This window comes from Eurosta solidaginis, chromosome 3, assembly GCF_040869045.1.
Source record: "Eurosta solidaginis isolate ZX-2024a chromosome 3, ASM4086904v1, whole genome shotgun sequence".
In the NCBI taxonomy this organism is placed as follows: Eukaryota; Metazoa; Arthropoda; class Insecta; order Diptera; family Tephritidae; genus Eurosta; species Eurosta solidaginis.
The window spans coordinates 94,671,414-94,692,877 of NC_090321.1; the positions used below are offsets into that span (position 1 = coordinate 94,671,414).

At 37.4% G+C, this 21,464-nt stretch overlaps 1 protein-coding gene across 5 annotated transcripts in view; it reads left to right on the forward strand.

Moving 5' to 3' along the window:
- The window catches only part of Slc45-1 (Solute carrier family 45 member 1), a 204,507-nt gene that overhangs the window by 148,585 nt on the left and 34,458 nt on the right, over positions 1-21,464 (forward strand). The window contains exon 2 of one of the 5 annotated variants that reach the window (XM_067772785.1): positions 15,367-15,448. The exons of the other annotated variants lie outside the window; for them this stretch is intronic. The gene's annotated coding sequence lies outside the window, so the exon portion shown is untranslated. The remainder of the gene's footprint in view (positions 1-15,366; positions 15,449-21,464) is intronic. 5 annotated transcript variants of the gene reach the window in all.

Here is a 21,464-nt window from a genome sequence, read left to right on the forward strand (position 1 = left end):
ACTCATTAACACCTTTCATTTCATACCCATATCGTACACAAAAATTCTAGAGTCACCCCTGGCCCACCTTTATGGCGATATCTCGAAAGGGCATCCACCTATAGAACTAAGGCCCACCCCCTTTTAAATTACTCATTAACACCTTTCATTTGATACCCATATCGTACAAACAAATTCTAGAGCCACCCCTGGTCTACCTTTATGGAGATATCTAGAAAAGGCGTCCACCTATAGAACTAAGACCCACGCCCTTTTAAAATACTCATTAACACCTTTCATTTGATACCCATATCGTACAAACAAATTCTATAGTCACCCCTGGTCTACCTTTATGGCGATATCTCGAAAAGGCGTCCACCTATAGAACTAAGGCCCACACCCTTTTAAAATACTCATTAACACCTTTCATTTCATACCCATATCGTACACAAAAATTCTAGAGTCACCCCTGGCCCACCTTTATGGCGATATCTCGAAAGGGCATCCACCTATAGAACTAAGGCCCACCCTCTTTTAAAATACTCATTAACACCTTTCATTTGATACCCATATCGTACAAACAAATTCTAGAGCCACCCCTGGTCTACCTTTATGGAGATATCTCGAAAAGGCGTCCACCTATAGAACTAAGACCCACGCCCTTTTAAAATACTCATTAACACCTTTCATTTGATACCCATATCGTACAAACAAATTCTATAGTCACCCCTGGTCTACCTTTATGGCGATATCTCGAAAAGGCGTCCACCTATAGAACTAAGGCCCACACCCTTTTAAAATACTCATTAACACCTTTCATTTCATACCCATATCGTACACAAAAATTCTAGAGTCACCCCTGGCCCACCTTTATGGCGATATCTCGAAAAGGCATCCACCTATAGAACTAAGGCCCACTCCCTTTTAAAATACTCATTAACACCTTTCATTTGATACCCATATCGTATGAACAAATTCTAGAGTCACCCCTGGTCAACCTTTATGGCGATATCTCGAAAGGGCATCCACCTATAGAACTAAGGCCCACACCCTTTTAAAATACTCATTAACACCTTTCATTTCATACCCATATCGTACAAACAAATTCTAGAGCCACCCCTGGTCTACCTTTATGGCGATATCTCGAAAAGGCGTCCACCTATAGAACTAAGGCCCACACCCTTTTAAAATACTCATTACCACCTTTCATTTGATACCCATATTGTACAAACGCATTCTAGAGTCACCCCTGGTCCACGTTTATGGCGATATCCCGAAAAGGCGTCCACCTATAGAACTAAGGCCCACACCCTTTTAAAATACTCATTAGCACCTTTCATTTGATACCCATATTGTACAAACGCATTCTAGAGTCAACCCAGGTCCACTTTTATAACGATATTCCGAAATGCGTCCACCTATATAACTTAGGCCCACTCCCTTTTAAAATACTCATTAACACCTTTCATTTGATACCCATATAGTACAAACAAATTCTATAGTCACCCCTGGTCCACGTTTATGGCGATATCTTGAAAAGGCGTCCACATATAGAACTAAGGCCCACGCCCTCTTAAAATACTCATTAACACCTTTCATTTGATACTCATATCGTACAAACAAATTCTAGAGTCACCCCTGGTCCATCTTTGTGGCGATATCTCGAAAAGGCGTACATATTAGCGGTACCCGACAGATGAAGTTCTGGAGTACCCTGGTCCACATTTTGGTCGATATCTCGAAAACGCCTTCACATATACAACTACCTCTCCCTTTTAAAACCCTCATTAATACCTTTAATTTGATACCCATATCGCACAAACACATTCTAGAGCCACCCCTGGTCCACGTTTATGGCGATATCTCGAAAAGGCGTCCACATATAGAACTAAGGCCCACTCCTTTTTAAAATACTCATTAACACCTTTCATTTGATACCCATATTGTACAAAAGAATTCTAGAGTCACCCCTGGCCCACCTTTATGGCGATATCTCGAAAAGGCATCCACCTATGGAACTAAGGCCCACTTCCTTTTAAAATACTCATTAACACCTTTCATTTGATACCCATATCGTACAAACAAATTCTAGAGTCACCCCTGGTCTACCTTTATGGCGATATCTCGAAAAGGCGTCCACCTATAGAACTAAGGCCCACGCTCTTTTAAAATACTCATTAACACCTTTCATTTGAAACCCATATCGTACAAACGAATTCTAGAGTCACCCCTGGTCCACCTTTATGGCGATATCTCGGAAAGGCGTCCACCTATCCACCTATAGAACTAAGGCTCACGCCCTTTTAAAATACTCATTAACCCCTTTCATTTGATACCCATATTGTACAAACGCATTCTAGAGTCACCCCTGGTCCACGTTTATGGCGATATCCCGAAAAGGCGTTCACCCATAGAACTAAGGCCCACTCCCTTTTAAAGCACTTATTAACACCTTTCATTTGATACCCATATAGTACAAACAAATTCTAGAGTCACCCCTGGTCCACCTTTATGTCGATATCTCGAAAAGGCGTCCACATATAGAACTAAGGCTCCCGCCCTCTTAAAGTACTCATTAATACCTTTCGTTTGACACCCATAGTATACAAACGCATTCTAGAGTCACCCCTGGTCCCCTTTATGGCGATATCACGAAACGGCGTCCACCTATGGAAATAATGATCACTCCCTTTTAAAATACTCATTAACACCTTTCATTTGATACCCATATTGTACAAACGCATTCTAGAGTCAACCCTGATCCACCTTTATGGCGATATCCCTAAATGGCGTCCACCTATAGAACTATGGCCCACTCCCTTTTAAAATACTCTTTAATACCTTTCATTTGATACACATGTCATACAAACACATTCCAGGGTTACCCTCGGTTCATTTTCCTACATGGTTATTTTCCCTTATGTTGCCACCATAGCTCTCAACTGAGTATGTAATGTTCGGTTACACCCGAACTTAACCTTCCTTACTTGTTATTATTAGCTTCACTTGTATGCATGCTTGAGTGTTACTCTCTAGGCTAGGCGCGCAAAGGAGAGTTAGACCAATATAGCGGTAATTATTGAAGACTCGCAGCAGTGGTTAAATAACTCGCTACAAAACGAGTTGTGCTTAATAGCGGAGACACGAACCTCTGGTCTACGGCGCATTTTTTAGTTTTTTTAAACTATATTTATACTATGTTCAAACAGAAAAATATATTGAGGCAATTTCGATTTAAATTGAGTGGTGTTCATACAACTCAATTAAGCTTACACAATAGTAATTTGACAGCTGGTGGTGTTTTGAATTTAAAATTTATTTGTGAAGAAAAATTATAATTTAAAAAATGGGGAAAATTCTAAACGTGTGCTGTTATTTAAAGTCACAGAATTAAGTTTGGATTCACGGTTGGCTTTTAAAATTTACTCACCATTTATGTTGTTCGCCGTCATAATCTACTCAATAAAAATACTTTACATGGTTGCATTTGCAGTTTGAAACAATTTAATATGCAATTTTTTTAAGTTGGCAATTTATTATATGAATTGCCAATTTGGTGTGTTTTTGTACATAGTATTATGTTATTAAATTAATGGAGAACCATAATATAGTTTTAACGAACATGGAAGAAAAACAAGAAAGGTTGTCTAAGTTCGGATGTAACTGAACATCATATAGTCAGCTAGAGATCTATCGTACAGTTCTTTTAGTTCAGTTTTTTGGCCCTAAATATTATCGAAAGGGGTTTTATTTAATGATCTTGAGCCTTTTATAAAAAGTATTTTTCGTTGTACAGGAAATAAATTTATAGTTTCTTCAAAGTAGGTAAATTCTTCTTCATTGGTGAAAAGAGGTTGCCACACCCATTTAAAAATGTTTAAGTTACATCAATCGGTCTTCGAGTTATGGCTCCAGAAACGGTAGCCAATGCATGATCAAATAAGAGGCGGTGCCGCGCCCGTTTCCAAAAATTGTTGCCATTCATTTAATTGTTATAAAGACACTTTAGAGTAGAAATAGCATATTAACAACTTTTTACAAGGTTTTGTCGGGCATGGCTCTCGAAAATAACAAAAAACTAGATTCTGTGCATTTTCAATGGAAATGTGCGACGCCTTAACCTTAAGGCCCAATAGTTTGGAAGTTAATTACCTACATGCAAAAGAATAATTTGAGGGGGCGGTACTGCTTTTTCAGAAACTTTTATTTTTTTCATACCAAGTATGTCCAGTCTTATGTTCATATTGCCGGCATACTTTTATGTTCATAGTTGAGCTGATAATAAACAATGCTTTTCTTGGTTCTATGCTCTTCGCAATAAAGATATTTGTGCTAATCAGGTCAATTTTAAATTAATTAACTTAATGAAAAAATTGGCGTCTTGAGGTTTTGTGTCTTATTTAAAGCAGAATTTACTTAATATGCTTCCCGCACTGCATCTCTCATTTGTAATTCACTCCCCCATTTATAGTGCAGCCCCAAACTACTTGACGAATTAAGTAAAAACCATACATCATTTTTGTAGGTACCCATCTGCGCTAAAATAGTTTGTTGCTATCATCTCTATCGGAACCAAACAAGTAAATAGACAGCAATAAAAAACTAGTTATTTTATTGGCCACAAATTCAATTTCATTTAGAAGTTTTTAAATGCTCAGAAAATAATGCCGCCCTGAAACAAGGACTTCCATTATTTAATTCTGATAAAATTAATGATCGAATACGCCGCTGTGTAGTCTCTTTGAAATAATAATGATTATGAGGATTTGTAGCCCATAAAATTTTAATGTAATAAACTGCAAGTTTAAAGGAACATATTTTTAATAATCTTATAACATATCTCAATATAACTAAATCTTAATATATTTTTGGATGGGAAAAATTAGAAGTGAAAAATGTTTTCTTTCCTTCTCGGTACCTTAATATTCAAACAGTTATCCATAAGAAAAGTTCCTTCAAAGAGTTTGTATTCTTTATAATATTGTAACGGATTTAGGGAAACTCCGCTTATTTTACACCTTCTACTGACGCTCGTATCGCTAAACTGTTGAATAAATAACTCTAATATTCAATAATGCAAAATGGCCTTTATTAAAGTACTTCACAATAACACTGATACTTCACAACCAATATCTTGCTTAAATCAAACTGATTCGCTCATGCCTCAGCTTGTGCTGCTTTTATACTCGTCGGTTTCCTCGTTCGCATACTTCTAGGCGTTTCTTCTTCTAGAATTTACTACTTAGTTACCAGCTATAAAATTACCAGCTATAAATTACAGATGCACGTTTATAGCTTCTCATATGCGCGTGTATATGTGAGTGATACTCCCACCGATGATTGCATACTTTTGTGAGTATCTCAGATATATGCATGTGTTTGTGCATATCTCTCCGCTTCTTGTATGTACATATGTGTAGACATAATCATTGATTTGTTAATGTTGATTCAAGTGATTGCTTAGTATCGGCTTAGAGATGATAGTATGCCTTAGTGTTGCTAATATTCGTTACACTGCCCTCCACCTATGTCTGATCATCCCTATCAGATAAATTTCCTGATCTAAACGATGCTAGTATCTCCAAATGAACCACCCTTCTAATTCGTGGTTTCACAATGGTTTGTATGCGGTAGATGGTATCACTGATCTTCTTCACAACTTTGTACGGGACTTCCCAACTGCACCAAAATTTAGATGGAACACCTTTCCGCCGGTGAGGGTTGTATAGCAGTACCAAATCTCACTCCCGGAAACCTTACGAATTATTGTTCTTGTCGTACCTGTGTTTCATCCTAGTATTCATTATCCTGATTCGTTCCCTCACACTCTGTTGTTTGGCCAATGACTACTTCGTAGAGCTTGCGCTTGACGGATTGGCTTCGCATAATCAGTATCGTTCCGACGTTTCACAACAGTAGTGCGCCCTGGCTTGAAACCACCTTTGCATTCTTTCTGGGAAATTCTGTCGTTTGTTTTAGTGCATCCATTAGGGTTTGTCAGTGCCAGTGTTTTTCTCGCGGGTACCTTGGGTTTTGATTTGCTTGGCCCATTCATTCCATCAACATTTGCCCGATTTACTTTCTTCGACTTTTGTGGTCCCTGTTGAATCTCCTCCACCAGCTCTCGCTTACTGCTGAACCCTTTCTCGAAACTGAAGTTAAGTGGTATATCCTGGTTCTTATAGCGCATAATCCTTCTCTGCATATCGATCCACTCCCAATATGACTTCATCAACAATCTCTGTCACAACGAATTTGTGTAGGATCATGACCTCTCCAATTAAGACCTCACATACCACTTCTCCTTGGACTTGGTTATACTTGCCAGTTATCGTACGCAACCTTGCTCCAGGGATGGCTTTACTCTCCTGTTGACCAAATCAGATCAGATTAAGGAATGAGATGCGCCCGTATCTACAGTCAGTAAACACTCCTTGCCATCCACAATTCCTCTGACGGTAAGACTGCTCGATTTTCTTCCAATTTGCGAGATAGATATCACAGCACATTCAATAGCTGGGGCAAGTTTTCGATCTTTACATCTGACTCACTCTTGCTTATCTCCTCCAGCTTTGCCTTTACGACCACCCACATTTTTGGAACTATTAGGACCGGTGCTGCAATGACGTGCAATGTGGCCTGGGTTGCCACACTTGAAACATTTCATAACTCCAGAGTTTTTCTGTTGTGATCCCTTCAGTGCTTCCAAAATTGTTTCCACCCAATCTGACCTTTCTACTTCCACACGATGGGCTTTGTACGCTGGCTTACTCAAAAGTGAGGCAGTTTCCTGAGTCAGTGCATGGGATACCGTTTAAGCAAATGTTGGCTTTGGGTACGCATATGTGGCTTGCTTCATTTCCATGCTTGTATGCCATTTATAAAACTCTGGATTTTTACCCTCTCGGTGTATTCCACGGGTGCGTCCGCATTTGCGAGAGGAGCCAATCTTTCAACATCCGAGGCACACTCCTGCAAAGTCTCATTAGCTTTTTGATAGCGGTTTTGCAACTCTATTTGGTATATCTGCTTTCTGTGTTCTCTTCCGTATCGCCTCTCTAGAGCGCTCATCAATGTTTCGTAGTTGTTCCGCTCTCCCTCGGGAATAGTCTGTAGGATTAAAGCATCTAACTCAGCCTCGATTTTGTTCTCAAACTGCATTATTTTTGTATTCTGTGCTTCCAGCTTTGATGTTACCGTTGCTTCCTGTGCTTCTAACTGCGAAGACATTTTTGCCACCTGCAATGATAAGCGCTCCTCTTGTGCTTCCATCTTAGATGTAATCTGTGTCGACATTTCTGAAATACGCGTTTCTTGTGCTTCAATCTTGGATGTTATACGGCTTTCCTGCGAGTCTAGTTCTGTTTCCACCTTGGATGTTATGCGTGTCTCCTGGGATTCTAGTTGTGTTTCCATCTTAGATGTTACGCATGTCTCCTGTGCTGCCAGCTGAGATGACACTGTCGGTTTGAGCAGATATTGCAGCGAAAATCATGCTCAAGTCTGTACTCGTAACTGTCTGCGATGTTTCGTTTTTCTATTAAATTTTTTTTGTTGTCTCGTCCCCATCAGGACGAAGGACATCATCGTCCACATTAATTCCTTCCGACTCCATAGCGTCTCGTAGTCGTGTTTATTGCCGGTTGTATTCAATCCACGGCTCTCCAACTCCTTCTTCAGTTGCTGGATCCTCAATTCACTCAACTTTGCCATGTCCAAGTTGTATTCGTAATCTTCGGAATTTATTCAACCATTCCTCTTCTGACACCAATTGTAACGAATTTAGGGAAACTCCGCTTATTTTACACCTTCTACTAACGTTCGTATCGCTAAACTGTTGAATAAATAACTCTAATATTCAATAATGCAAAATGGCCTTTATTAAAGTACTTCACAATAACACTGATACTTCACAACCAATAGGTTGCTTTAATCAAACTGATTCGCTCATGCCTCAGCTTGTGTTGCTTTTATACCCGTCGGTTTCCTCCTTCGCATACTTCTAGGCGTTTCTTCTTCCAGAATTTACTACTTAGCTACCAGCTATAAAATTACCAGCTATAAACTACAGATGCACGTCTACAGCTTCTGATATGCGCGTGTATATGTGAGTGATACTCCCACCGATGATTGCATACTTTTGTGAGTATCTCAGATATATGCATGTGTTTGTGCATATCTCTCCGCTTCTTGTATGTACATACATATGTGTAGACATAATGATTGATTTGTTTATGTAGATACAAGTGACTGTTTAGTATCGGCTTAGAGATAATAGTATGCCTTAGTGTTGCTAATATTCGTTACAGTATATACAAAAACATGGCTCTGTAATTTAAAATTTTCTTTACTTGCCTGTTCTTAAAATTTACACGATGCATTGTCAATAGAGCAAAATGCTATTCTCAAAGATATATAAATGACTTTTTTATTTTTTTAATGGACGATGTGACAGCGCACTGCCCTCAAGTGGTCCAATGGAACCAGGCTCATCCTGTTCACGCCGAGTCGTTGTAAGGCTGTGGTTTGTTAACCGTCGAAATATAAAACTGCTCAGCTACGGGGCAAACCTCATCAGCTAAGGAAATAATTAATACACATACATACATATACTGGATAGAATTACTAGAAATTGAATTGAATATGTTAATGAATATAATTAGTTGCTATTAAAAGAGGCAAAAAAGCGAGTCCGAAACTTCAAATGTGCTAGAGTGGGATTTGACACAAACAGCGGAAGGGCCCATTTAGTTCAAAATTTGTTCTACAGTGTTTTAAGTATAGAGGTTTAAAATGTCTTGAAGGCCGGGAAGGGACATTAAACTTTACTTGATTCAACAGGAATGAGCTAGAGACCGAATCATTTAGTAATTTAATCATAAATACAATTCCAAGATTTCCCCGACGACTAGCAATAGTGGGAAGTTTAATAAGTTTCAGGCGATTAGTATAAGGTGGCAGATTATGCGTAGAATTCCAATTAAAATCCCTTAAGGAGAAAAGTAAGAATTTTTTTCGGACTGATTCTTGCCGATCAATAGGAACCTGGTATCTGGGGTCCAACTTATTGCACCATATTCTAATATCGGCCTGACTAATGTTGTACAAAGAGCTGTAGTAACGTACGGGTCGCTAAATTCTTTAGACCATCGCTTATTGACAGTGCCGCGATAGTTTTCATTGAGAGGCCTACTTCCGCTCTTATGAAGAGGAATAAGAAAAGATTAGTAAAGAGATAGTTGGCGTAGTGATTAAGTCGGTAGAATGCAATTGATAGGGATAATTGTGTGACTGGACAAAAACATGTATAGAATATTAGATTTGAAAATTTGAGTAAAAAAATGTGCAATATCTTGAATATGGTTGGATAGAAAACTCGGTATTTCATAACTGAAGGGAATCCCTTTACGTTGCGTTTGGAGTTTATGAAACCATAAGGCGACTTTGTGTTGCGGATGTTTTTGTTGTAGCGATAAGGACACTCGGAGTGTTATCGATGTTGATGGTCCTTTGTCGGTTGCGGATCCGGTACATTCCGATCCCTAGCCCAACCATCTCGGGAACGATTTATTATGGCCACATGCGACCTTATAGGCCATCCCGCCCTCCCACCCCCTAGATCCACTAGGAGCTCGGGGTCGCCCGAACCTCGGCTGTTAATTAAACAGGATTCGCCACGGATAGGTGAGGTTGACAATTGGGTTTGGAGAAGATATGTATATATTCTATCTATTTGTTATTTTAGTTGCCTCTTACGACAAGCATACCTACCGCGGGTATATTCTAACCCCCAAACCCTCTGGGGGGTTGGGTTGCGGATAATATTCTTTTTCATCTCACAGATATAAGCCTTATAACACTTTTTATTGAGTTCAAAATACTTCTGACGTAAAACTGAATACCGCAAATATTCTTTGCTTAAACCTGTTTTCTGATATAACTTAAATGACCGGCTTTTTTTAATTTCTTAAAGCTTTTAGTTCTTTAGTAAACCATACTTGGGTTGGTTCAATATAGGCAAATTTTCGTTTAGGAACATACTTTTCAAATAGGCTCCACTATAGTCAGGACACGTAAATTTAAATAGTTCTCGGTTTAAGTTTTTAAAGTGGTTTTGGCAAAATTAAAGTCAAACCCAAAGTCTGAAGCACACAGATTAATACCGCAGTCTTTAACGTTTTTTGTAATTTCGTAAACTATCTCTACAGAAGGATAGTAAGCATGGTTAGACCAGAGGATCACAACGGCACAAAGAAAATTTAGATGTGTCGCAACATGTGATAAATCTAAAATTCTTCCAAAGTTGTTAGGGATAAGATTAATCTGGTTAAAGCAGAGGTTTGCCATATCGCCCAGAAAATCGTTATATCCAATTTTAGATGAAAGATACACCAAGAAATGTGAGGAAGGTTGAAGTCAAGACAATCCAAGCCAAGACAATCACAGGGTTTCATCAATAATTTACTGATAATTTCAAGCAGAGAAGTGAGTTGCATGTCCACTGAAATATCAGATGTGGGCAGAATTTAACAGACAGCTAAGTACATACGATTTTTCCTAACTGGATGCGAATTCATCTTAGCTCAACCAATTCAATTAAAAGAACTGTTACTTCTTCGAACTTTAATGTAGAATGTACGGCGAGTAGATCACCCCCCCCCCCCCCCCCCCGGTTTTGTCTAGGCGATAATTTCTGAATACTTGGTAATCGCTAGAAAAACATTCAGAATCGTTTGGTTTTAACCATGTTTTCACGTGGAAATAACCTTACAACCACAATGTAACGTTTTAAAAAAAGGTCGGTTAGTTTTGTATTGAGGCCTTTTACATTCTGGTAATACAAGCTCGTCGTATATCCAGCATGCCACGTAGGCCTGAGTTTTGATTTTTATTTGCAATTTTCGTATATGCATGACATATTAGTAAGATTAAAAGTTAGCAGTAATAAAATATAGGTGAAGCTAGACAGGCTTACATAAATTAAGTGGATAAAAATGTGTTAAATAATAAAAGTAATAGACAGGGAAAAGAGCGTATTAGGACAAAGAAGCAACACTGAACTAGCAGTTTAAGATACACTGTAGTGTGACGACAACAATGCAGAACGCAAGCCGCTGCACAGTGTTTCGTGTAGAACAAGCTAGCTGGACAAAAACAAAGTTCTTATTCCAAGAAAAGTGTAATGAGAAATGAAAGAAAACAAACAAAATAACGGGATTTTTGCTTTTTTTTGAGATTTTTGCTCATATATATTGAGTAATTGAAGTAAGAAGGCAGGAGTGGCCGTAAAATGCATTGATTAATTTTCAAAATTCTTGTTGAATATTAAGATTCATATTTCTTTTAAGTGAACACTTTTACATAATTTTTTTGATGGATTCTAAGCTCGAAGGTAAGTAAAATTTTTTAATAGTAATTCTTTCATAATTAGAGTATTTTCAATAATTTAACATTCCGTTATTAAGAAGAAAAGGTATTTTTCTCTATATTTTTAACTTTAGGGACAAAAAAGTTACATACATCCGCGGACATCCGGGCTAAATTTTACATATGTTATAGTCGCAAGTATTCTCTAATAGTCGAAGGAAAAAACCATTGCGAATTCTTTGCACATCTATTTTTAATTTTTTTTTTTTTTTTTTTTTTTGTAGATTTAGTTATCTCTACATATAAAATAGGATGTATGTACGTACCAGCTCCAACGAGCTATTTGAACCTTTAAAGCTGATCTACAAACGGCAAAACCAATTCCCAGGTACAGGGAATAAACGCGTAGCCAAAAAATATACAAAAATAAACGCGCAAGGTCAACAAGAGGACACCAAAAGCAAAAAGGCGAAGATCATTGACTTCAACCTGTCACAACCTACCGCTCCAGTCACCAAGGCATAAAAACAGGTACATACAATGGATTGATGAAGATAAACCAAAACCAGGTTTCGGCAATACCAATGACGGCAACACTGCTCGTAGGTTTTTCGAAAATTCTGAGGCTAGTGCTGAGATTACGGGATTGGATGTAACGCTCATCAAAAGATTCGGCACTCTCCTTCGCGCATTAGCATCTGGGTACAATATAAATATCCAAAGATTTGAAAAATTTGCGGTCGAGACTAAAAAACTATGCATAGATCTCTATCCATGGTTTAATATGCCTGTTACAGTTCATAAATTCTTAGTGCATAGTACTGAAATTATAAAATCCGCAATTTTACCTATTGGTCAACTTTCCGAGGAAGCACAGGAAGCCCGTTTATCTCGTTTATCTCGAAAAGGCGTCAACCCATAGAACTAAGGCCCACTCCCTTTTAAAACACTCATTAACACCTTTCGTTTGATACCCTTATTGTACAAACGCATTCTAGAGTCACCCCTGGTCCACCTTTATAACGATATCCCGAAAAGGCGTCCACCTATAGAACTAAGGCCCACTCCCTTTTAAAATACTCATTAACACCTTTCATTTGATACCGATATCGTACAAATAAATTCCAGAGTCACCCCTGGTCCACCTCTATGGCGATATCTCGAAAAGGCGTCCACCTATAGAACTAAGCCCCACTCCCTTTTAAAATACTCATTAACACCTTTCATTTGATACCCATATCGTACAAACAAATTCTAGAGTCACCCATGGTCCACCTTTATGGCGATGTCTCGAAATGCCGTCCACCTATAGAACTAAGGCCCACTCCGTTTTAAAATACTTAACACCTTTCATTTGATACCCATATCGTACAAATTCTAGAGTCAGCCCTGGTCCACCTTTATGGCGATATCTCGAAAAGGTGTCCACCTATAGAACTATGGCCCACTCCCTTTTAAAATATTCATTAACTCCTTTCATTTGATACCCATATCGTACAAACAAATTCTAGAGTCAGCCCTGGTCCACCTTTATGGCGATATCTCGAAAAGGTGTCCACCTATAGAACTATGGCCCACTCCATCTTAAAATACTCTCTAACACCTGCCATTTGATACGCATGTCATACAAACACATTCCAGGGTTACACGAGGTTCATTTTCCTACATGGTGATTTTCCCTTATTTTGTCTCCATAGCTCTCAACTGAGTATGTAATGTTCGGTTACACCCGAACTTAGCCTTCCTTACTTGCTTATACTCAGTTGAGCAGAGCTCACAGAGTATATTAACTTTGATTGGATAACGGTTGGTTGTACAGGTATGAAGGAATCGAGATAGATATAGACTTCCATATATCAAAATCATCAGTATCGAAAAAAAATTTGATTGAGCCATGTCCGTCTGTCCGTCCGTCTGTCCGTTAACACGATAACTTGAGTAAATTTTGAGGTATCTTGATGAAATTTGGTATGTAGGTTCCTGAGCACTCATCTCAGATCGCTATTTAAAATGAACGATATCGGACTATAACCACGCCCACTTTTTTGACATCGAAAATTTCGAAAACCGAAAAAATGCGATAATTCATTGCCAAAGGCGGATAAAGCGATGAAACTTGGTAGGTGGGTTGACGTTATGACGCAGAATAGAAAATTAGTAAAATTTTGGACAATGGGCGTGGCACCGCCCACTTTTAAAAGAAGGTAATTTAATAGTTTTGCAAGCTGTAATTTGGCAGTCATTAAGGATATCATGATGAAATTTAGCAGGAACGTTACTACTATTACTACATATATGCTAAATAAAAATTGGAAAAATCGGATGAAGAACACGCCCACTTTAAAAAAAAAAAAATAAAAGTCAAATTTTAACAAAAAATTTAATATCTTTATAGTATATAAGTAAATTATGTCAACATTCAACTCCAGTAATGATATGGTGCAACAAAATACAAAAATAAAAGAAAATTTCAAAATGGGCGTGGTTCCGCCCTTTTTCATTTAGGTTGTCTAGAATACTTTTAATGCCATAAGTCGAACAAAAATTTACCAATTTTTTTGAAATTTAGTAGAGGCATAGACTCTATGACGGTAACTGTTTTCTGTGAAAATGGGCGAAATCGGTTGAAGCCACGCCCAATTTTTTATACACAGTCGACCGTCTGTCCTTCCGCTCGGCCGTTAAAACGATAACTTGGGCAAAAACCGATATAGCTTTACTAAACTCAGTTCGCGTACTTCTCTGAACTCACTTTATCTTGGTACAAAAAATGGCCGAAATCCGACTATAACCGCGCCCACTTTTTCGAAATCGAAAATTACGAAAAATGAAAAAAATGCCATAGTTCTATACCAAATATGAAAAAAGGGATGAAACATGGTAATTTGATTGGTTTATTGACGCAAAAAATATCTTTAGAAAAAACTTTTTAAAATGGGTGTGACACCTACCATATTAAGTAGAAAAAAATGAAAAAGTTCTGCAGGCGCAATCAAAAGCCCTTGGAATCTTGGCAGGAATACTGTTCGTGGTATTACATATATAAATAAATTAGCGGTACCCGACAGATGATGTTCTGGGTCACCCTGGTCCACATTTTGGTCGATATCTCGAAAACGCCTTCACATATACAACTAAGGGCCACTTCCTTTTAAAAGCCTCATTAATACTTTTAATTTGGTACCCGTATCGTACAAACACATTATAGAGTCACCCCTGGTCCACCTATATGGCGATATCTGGAAAAAGCGTCCACATATAGAACTAAGGCCCACTCCCTTTTAAAATACTCATTAACACCTTTCATTTGATACCCATATCGAACAAACACATTCTAGTGTCACCTCTGGTCCACCTTTATGGCGTTATATCGAAAAGGCGTCCACCTATAGCACTAAGGCCCACTCCCTTTTAAAATACTCATTAACACCTTTCATTTGATACCCATATCGTACAAACACATTCTAGAGTCACCTTTGGTCCACCTTTATGGCGATATCTCGAAAAGGCGTCCACCTATAGAACTATGGCTCACTCCATTTTAAAATACTCATTAACACCTTTCATTTGATACCCATATCGTACAGACACATTGTAGAGTCACCCCTGGCCCACCTTTAGAACTATGGCCGACTCCCTTTTAAAATACTCTTTAATACCTTCCATTTGATACTCATGTCATACAAACATATTCCAGGGTTACCCTAGGTTCATTTTCCTACATGGTGATTTTCCCTTATTTTGTCTCCAAAGCTCTCAGCTGAGTATGTAATGTTCGGTTATACCCGAACTTAGCCTTCCTTACTTGTTTTCATTTTACTTCAGATATTACTTGAATGGATGCGAGCTATCGTCGTCAGCAGAAAAAAAAAACTTGAATATTTTACTGTGCTTTGAAGCTATAAGTTATTCATGATCAACTATTTTTAAGTAAACATTTTTCAGTTTTTTCACTGCTGAAATTCTGGTTTTGAATTACTTGCTGAAAATAAGTAAAAGTAAATTTTTTTACTATTTCAGCAGAACTATTTGATTTTCAAAGGGACGTACAAATTTACATACAAATTGTACGATGTATTGATCGTATGGCCTTCATTTACGAGTAGGTATTTGTTGTTTTTATGTTGTTTTAACCCCCGACACACATATATACGCATGCTTCTACTCAAAAAAAAAGACAAATACGTACGTACTAATTCTGCACCTCCACCGGTAGCTTGGTATATGTACTGGAGTCACTCGGGGTTTTTTCCGAGACCTAAGCATGGCATTTCAATGTAGTATGGCTCAATTTCTCTCGGATCGTTCAAAATTTGTTACACAATGGGTAGCTCCTTGTGGAGAGACTGTTCTCCGTTCGGTCCTAGAGAATAGCACTGTCCCATCTGCCGAAGAAATACATATTTATAAAACGGGCACATATATGTCACATGCGAAACGCGATGTTTTAGGCTAACCCCTAACACTTGTTGTCGACGCGATTTCTTTAAAATATGCATGGCTCCTTTCTGTTCACAACCAAGAGCGATTCACACCGCGTTTAAGCGCGCCTCCGTTCCTTCCTCATCTATTAGCACCAAAGTTGGTCTGATAGCAAAATTCTCGTTTGTTGCTAATTGTTGTAATGAAATTTGTCATGCCGCTACTTTCGAACACGAGTAAGGTTCCTACAAGAAGTGGCTGTAATCGGTATATAGCCACGCAGAGTTTTTATATGTATATCAGATATATCCTGTAAATTGACTTTTCGATATTAAAATACCTAATTGAGCTATTGCCTTCAAGTCGGGAGCAATATCTTGAGCTATTCCTATTCAAGGAGGAAGTGCTCAAAAAAATGCAATCGGCAGACAACTACGCCCACTTTCTTTATATAAATACAAACATATACATGCAAGTCTCTGTAACGAAGAAATTAAGGGGAACATCCTCGTAATGATGACTTAAATTACGTATTTTGCAAATTTGAAAAACTGGCGTGGCAACGGCTTATTGGGCAATGTATACTATTGCACTTATTCTGATTGTTGTTTTGGTGTTGTCATAGTTGGTTTTTATACTTGCATATCTCATTGTAATTTGTTATATGCCTACGGCGTGCCTTCTGTTTTTATATAATTGAGATTTTGGCGACCTCTTAATTAGTTACTTATTTTGTTTAAAGCTGGCTTCAGGTCAAATTGAGTAAAACACAATATGCTTAAGTTTTACTACCAATATATTTCGGTTACTCTTCCGGTTCAGGGCGTAACTATTGACAAATTCAAAACAAAATAAAATAAAACATTGACAATTGTACATATTAACAAGTAAGGAAGGCTAAGTTCGGGCGTAACCGAACATTACATACTCAGCTGAGAGCTATGGAGAAAAAATAAGGGAAAATGAACCTAGGGTAACCCTGGAATGTGTTGTTTGTACGATATGGCTATCAAATGAAAGGTGTTAATGAATATTTTAAAAGGGCGTGGGCCTTAGTTCTATAGGTGGACGCCTTTACGAGATATCGCCATAAAGGTGGACCAGGGGTGACTCTAGAATTTGTTTGTACGATATGGGTATCAAAAGAAAGGTGTTAATGAGTGTTTTAAAAGGGAGTAGGCCTTAGTTCTATGGGTGGACGCCTTTTCGAGATATTGCCATAAAGGTGGACCAGGGGTTACTCTAGGAATTGTTTGTACGATATGGGTATCAAATGAAAGTTGATAATGAGTATTTTAAAAGGGAGTGGACCTTAGTTCTATGGGTGGACGCCTTTTCGAGATATCGCCATAAAGGTGGACCAGGGGTGACTCTAGAATTTGTTTGTACGATATGGGTATCAAATGAAAGGTGTTAATGAGTATGGGAGGGGGCCTTAGTTTTATAGGGGAACTCCTTTTCGAGATATCGCCATAAAGGTGGATCAGGGATGACTCTAGAATACGTTTATACAATATGGGTGTCAAACGAAAGGTGTTAATGAGTATTTTAAAAGGGAGAGGGCCTTAGTTCTATGGGTGGACGCCTTTTCGAAATATCGATATAAAGGTGGACCAGTGGTGACTCTAGAATTTGTTTGTACGATATGGGTATCAAATGAAAGGTGTTAATGAGTATTTTAAAAGGGAGTGGGCCTTAGTTCTATAGGTGGACGCCTTTTCGAGATATCGCCACAAAGGTGGACCAGTGGTAACTTTAGAATTTGTTTACGATATGGGTATCAAATGAAAGGTGTTAATGAGTATTTTAAAAGGGAGTGGGCCTTAGTTCTATAGGTGGACGCCTTTTCGATATATCGCCATAAAGGTGGACCAGTGGTGACTCTATAATGTGTTTGTACAATATGGGTGTCAAATTAAAGGTATTAATAACAATTTAAAAGGGAGTGGTGGTAGTTGTATATGTGAAAGCGTTTTCGAGATTTCGACCAAAATGTGGACCAGGGTGACCCAGAACATCATCTGTCGGGTACCGCTAATTTATTTATATATGTAATACCACGAACTGTATTCCTGCCATGATTCCAAGGGCTTTCGATTTCGCCCTGCAGAACTTTTTCATTTTCTTCTACTTAATAATGGTAGGTGTCACACCCATTTTACAAAGTTTTTTTCTAACGTTATATTTTGCGTCAACAAACCAATGAAATTACCATGTTTCATCCCTTTTTTCGTATTTGGTATAGAATTATGGCATTTTTTTCATTTTTCGTAATTTTCGAAATCAAAAAAGTGGGCGTGGTCATAGTCGGATTTCGGCCATTTTTTATACCAATACAAAGTGTGTTCAGGTAATTATGTGAACTGATTTTAGTAAAGATATATCGATTTTTGCTCAAGTTATCATGTTAACGGCCGAGCGGAAGGACTGACGATCTACTGTGTATAAAAACTGGGCGTGGCTTCAACCGATTTCGCCCTTTTTCACAGAAAACAGTTATCGTCCTAGAATCTAAGCACATACCAAATTTGACAAGGATTGGTAAATATTTGTTCGACTTATGGCATTAAATGTATCCTAGACAAATCAAATGAAAAAGGGCGGAGCCACGCCCATTTTGAAATTTTCTTTTGTTTTTGTATTTTGTTGCACCATATCATTACTGGAGTTGAATGTTGACATAATTTACTTATATACTGCAAAGACATTAAATTTTTTGTAAAAATTTCACTTAAAAAAAATTTTTTTTAAGTGGGCGTGGTCGTTCTCCGATTTTGCTAATTTTTATAAAGCATACATATAGTAATACAAGTAACATTCCTGCCAAATTTCATTATGATATCTTCAACGACTGCCAAATTACAGCTTGCAAAACTTCTAAATTACCTTCTTTTAAAAGTGGGCGGTGCCATGCCCATTGTCCAAAATTTTACATATTTTCTATTCTGCGTCATAAGTTCAACCCACCTACCAAGTTTCATCGCTTTATCCGTCTTTGGTAATGAATTATCGCAATTTTTCGATTTTTCGAAATTTTCGATATCGAAAAAGTGGGCGTGGTTATAGTCCGATATCGTTCATTTTAAATAGCGATCTGAGATGAGTGCCCAGGAACCTACATACCAAATTTCGTCAAGATACCTCAAAATTTACTCAAATTATCGTGTTAACGGACGGACGGACGGACGGACATGGATCAATCAAATTTTTGTTCGGTACTGATGATTTTGATATATGGAAGTCTATATCTATCTCGATTCCTTTATACCTGTACAACCAACCGTTATCCAATCAAAGTTAATATACTCTGTGAGCTCTGCTCAACTGAGTATAAAAATTATAAAATTGAACAAAATATATGTACATATATTGCATTTATTTACACGTCTGCTCTGTCTGACGTGGAGCTGTGTACTGTCTTGTTGGAAAGTAAATATTTGTAGCTGTGCGCGCAGTTCGCTATATCTGTCTTATAATTGAGCCTAATGTATGTTTGCATCTTTGTCGACGATATGTAACATTTCTAGAGTGAAACGTTTGCTATAATGTTGTTCTTGCTGGAGAATATTTGTTTCTTCAAAACTTCAAGCAACATCCAAAAAATTGGCAAAAATTAAGTGTAATATAAAGTTCCTTTTACAATGTAGAAAGTCTAAGCTAATACCGAATTTCATAAAAAATTCAGATAAATGTTATAAATTATTTGTATCTGACCGTGACACATACAATGACATAGAAAAACTTCTACAACAACACGCACATTACTATCAAACAAAAATATTAAACTTACTAATCAAACATAAACATAATGCAATGCAGAACTAAATAGAAAAATAGAAGAAGTAACAACAAAATTAAAAGAACAATTAAGCGAAGAAGATTTCCATGAGTTTATGGAAAGCGAAGAAAAAATTATTAATTTAAGTATGGTTAAAAAACTTCCCCTGAAAATTTTTCCAGCTTTGTGATCTTAGTTGTTCAATAAAAAAAACTATCCATTTGGAATCCATAAAATCTCCGTATCGCTGAAATCGAAAGAATGGAGTCCCCAATAATGACATACGAGCCGGAACCGTGCGCATCTTGCGCAACAAATATAAAAGTCTCATATCAAATATCAACAGAAATCAGCTTAAATAAACTTACATGCGGTTGCGCTACCATCTGGCGAATGTTAGCAACTGCCGGTAATGCAGGGTTAGTTCTAATCAAATATTCACAATAGTGCCATAGTGCAAATAGATTTTTTGTGTGCTCACAATCGTCTATTTTTAACAAATTATTTTAATAAAATATAACTACACAAAACCACCACGACTAATAACGCCCAAAGCTCGCTAATAGCACGAATCCCCATCTTTACAACCAAAACTTTATTTGTAGATGTTGATTCCAAATAAGAGCGAAAAAGGGGCCTGTATATAAAAACAGCAATTAGAAATCTTATATAAGATGAACGGCTAGACTTAAAAAAAGCAAACTTATGTCTAAAGCAGTAAAAAGAAATAAACTCAAAAATTTTCAAAAACTTCGTTCATTTCAAATAATAATTAAAAGTCAAGAACTCTCAGACTTCTAACTTTAAAACGTATTGAGTTGTAGCCACATAAAGCAGCGTTTCGGGTCGTTTTCGACCCGAACGTAAGTCTACGGTTAAGTCTTATTGCAACGGGTCACCCAACCAGGGCCGTAGAGAGAAAATCCGGGCCCGGGACTAACCAATTTACGGGCCCCCTATAAAAAATCCCCTAATACATTTGATTAACTTGAATTAGTGATGTCTCATTCATGAATCATTATTGATGGATCAAAGGAAAAACAATTTTGCCACATCAACTAAATGATTTTTGGACTAAGAGCTGACAATAAAATTAGCACAGAATATTTACTATTTATACTATTTTATTGTAACGTAGAAATGAAATTCTCCTTTAGCAGCCATATATTCTTACAAATAATCTGTTCTAGTTATTTGGTAACATTTTAATACATTTCTGATCAATTTAATGATGATTATACGTTTTAATTACTCAATATAGAAATTTCGGGTATCAAAGAATGGCTTTACTTGATTTTTTCGCTCCTAAATTTTTATAATAATATCAAAATTTAACTTCAAGTCGGGAGCAATATCTTCAGATATTCCTATTCAAGGAGGAAGTGCTCAAAAAAATACAATCGGCAGACAACTACGCCCACTTTCTTTATATAAATACAAACATATACATGCAAGTCTCTGTAACGAAGAAATTAAGGGGAACATCCTCGTAATGATGACTTAAATTACGTATTTTGCAAATTTGAAAAACTGGCGTGGCAACGGCTTATTGGGCAATGTATACTATTGCACTTATTCTGATTGTTGTTTTGGTGTTGTCATAGTTGGTTTTTATACTTGCATATCTCTTTGTAATTTGTTATATGCCTACGGCGTGCCTTCTGTTTTTATATAATTGAGATTTTGGCGACCTCTTAATTAATTACTTATTTTGTTTAAAGCTGGATTCAGGTCAAATTGAGTAAAACACAATATGCTTAAGTTTTACTACCAATATATTTCGGTTACTCTTCCGGTTCAGGGCGTAACTATTGACAAAATCAAAACAAAATAAAGTAAAATATTGACAATTGTACATATTAACAAGTAAGGAAGGCTAAGTTCGGGCGTAACCGAACATTACATACTCAGCTGAGAG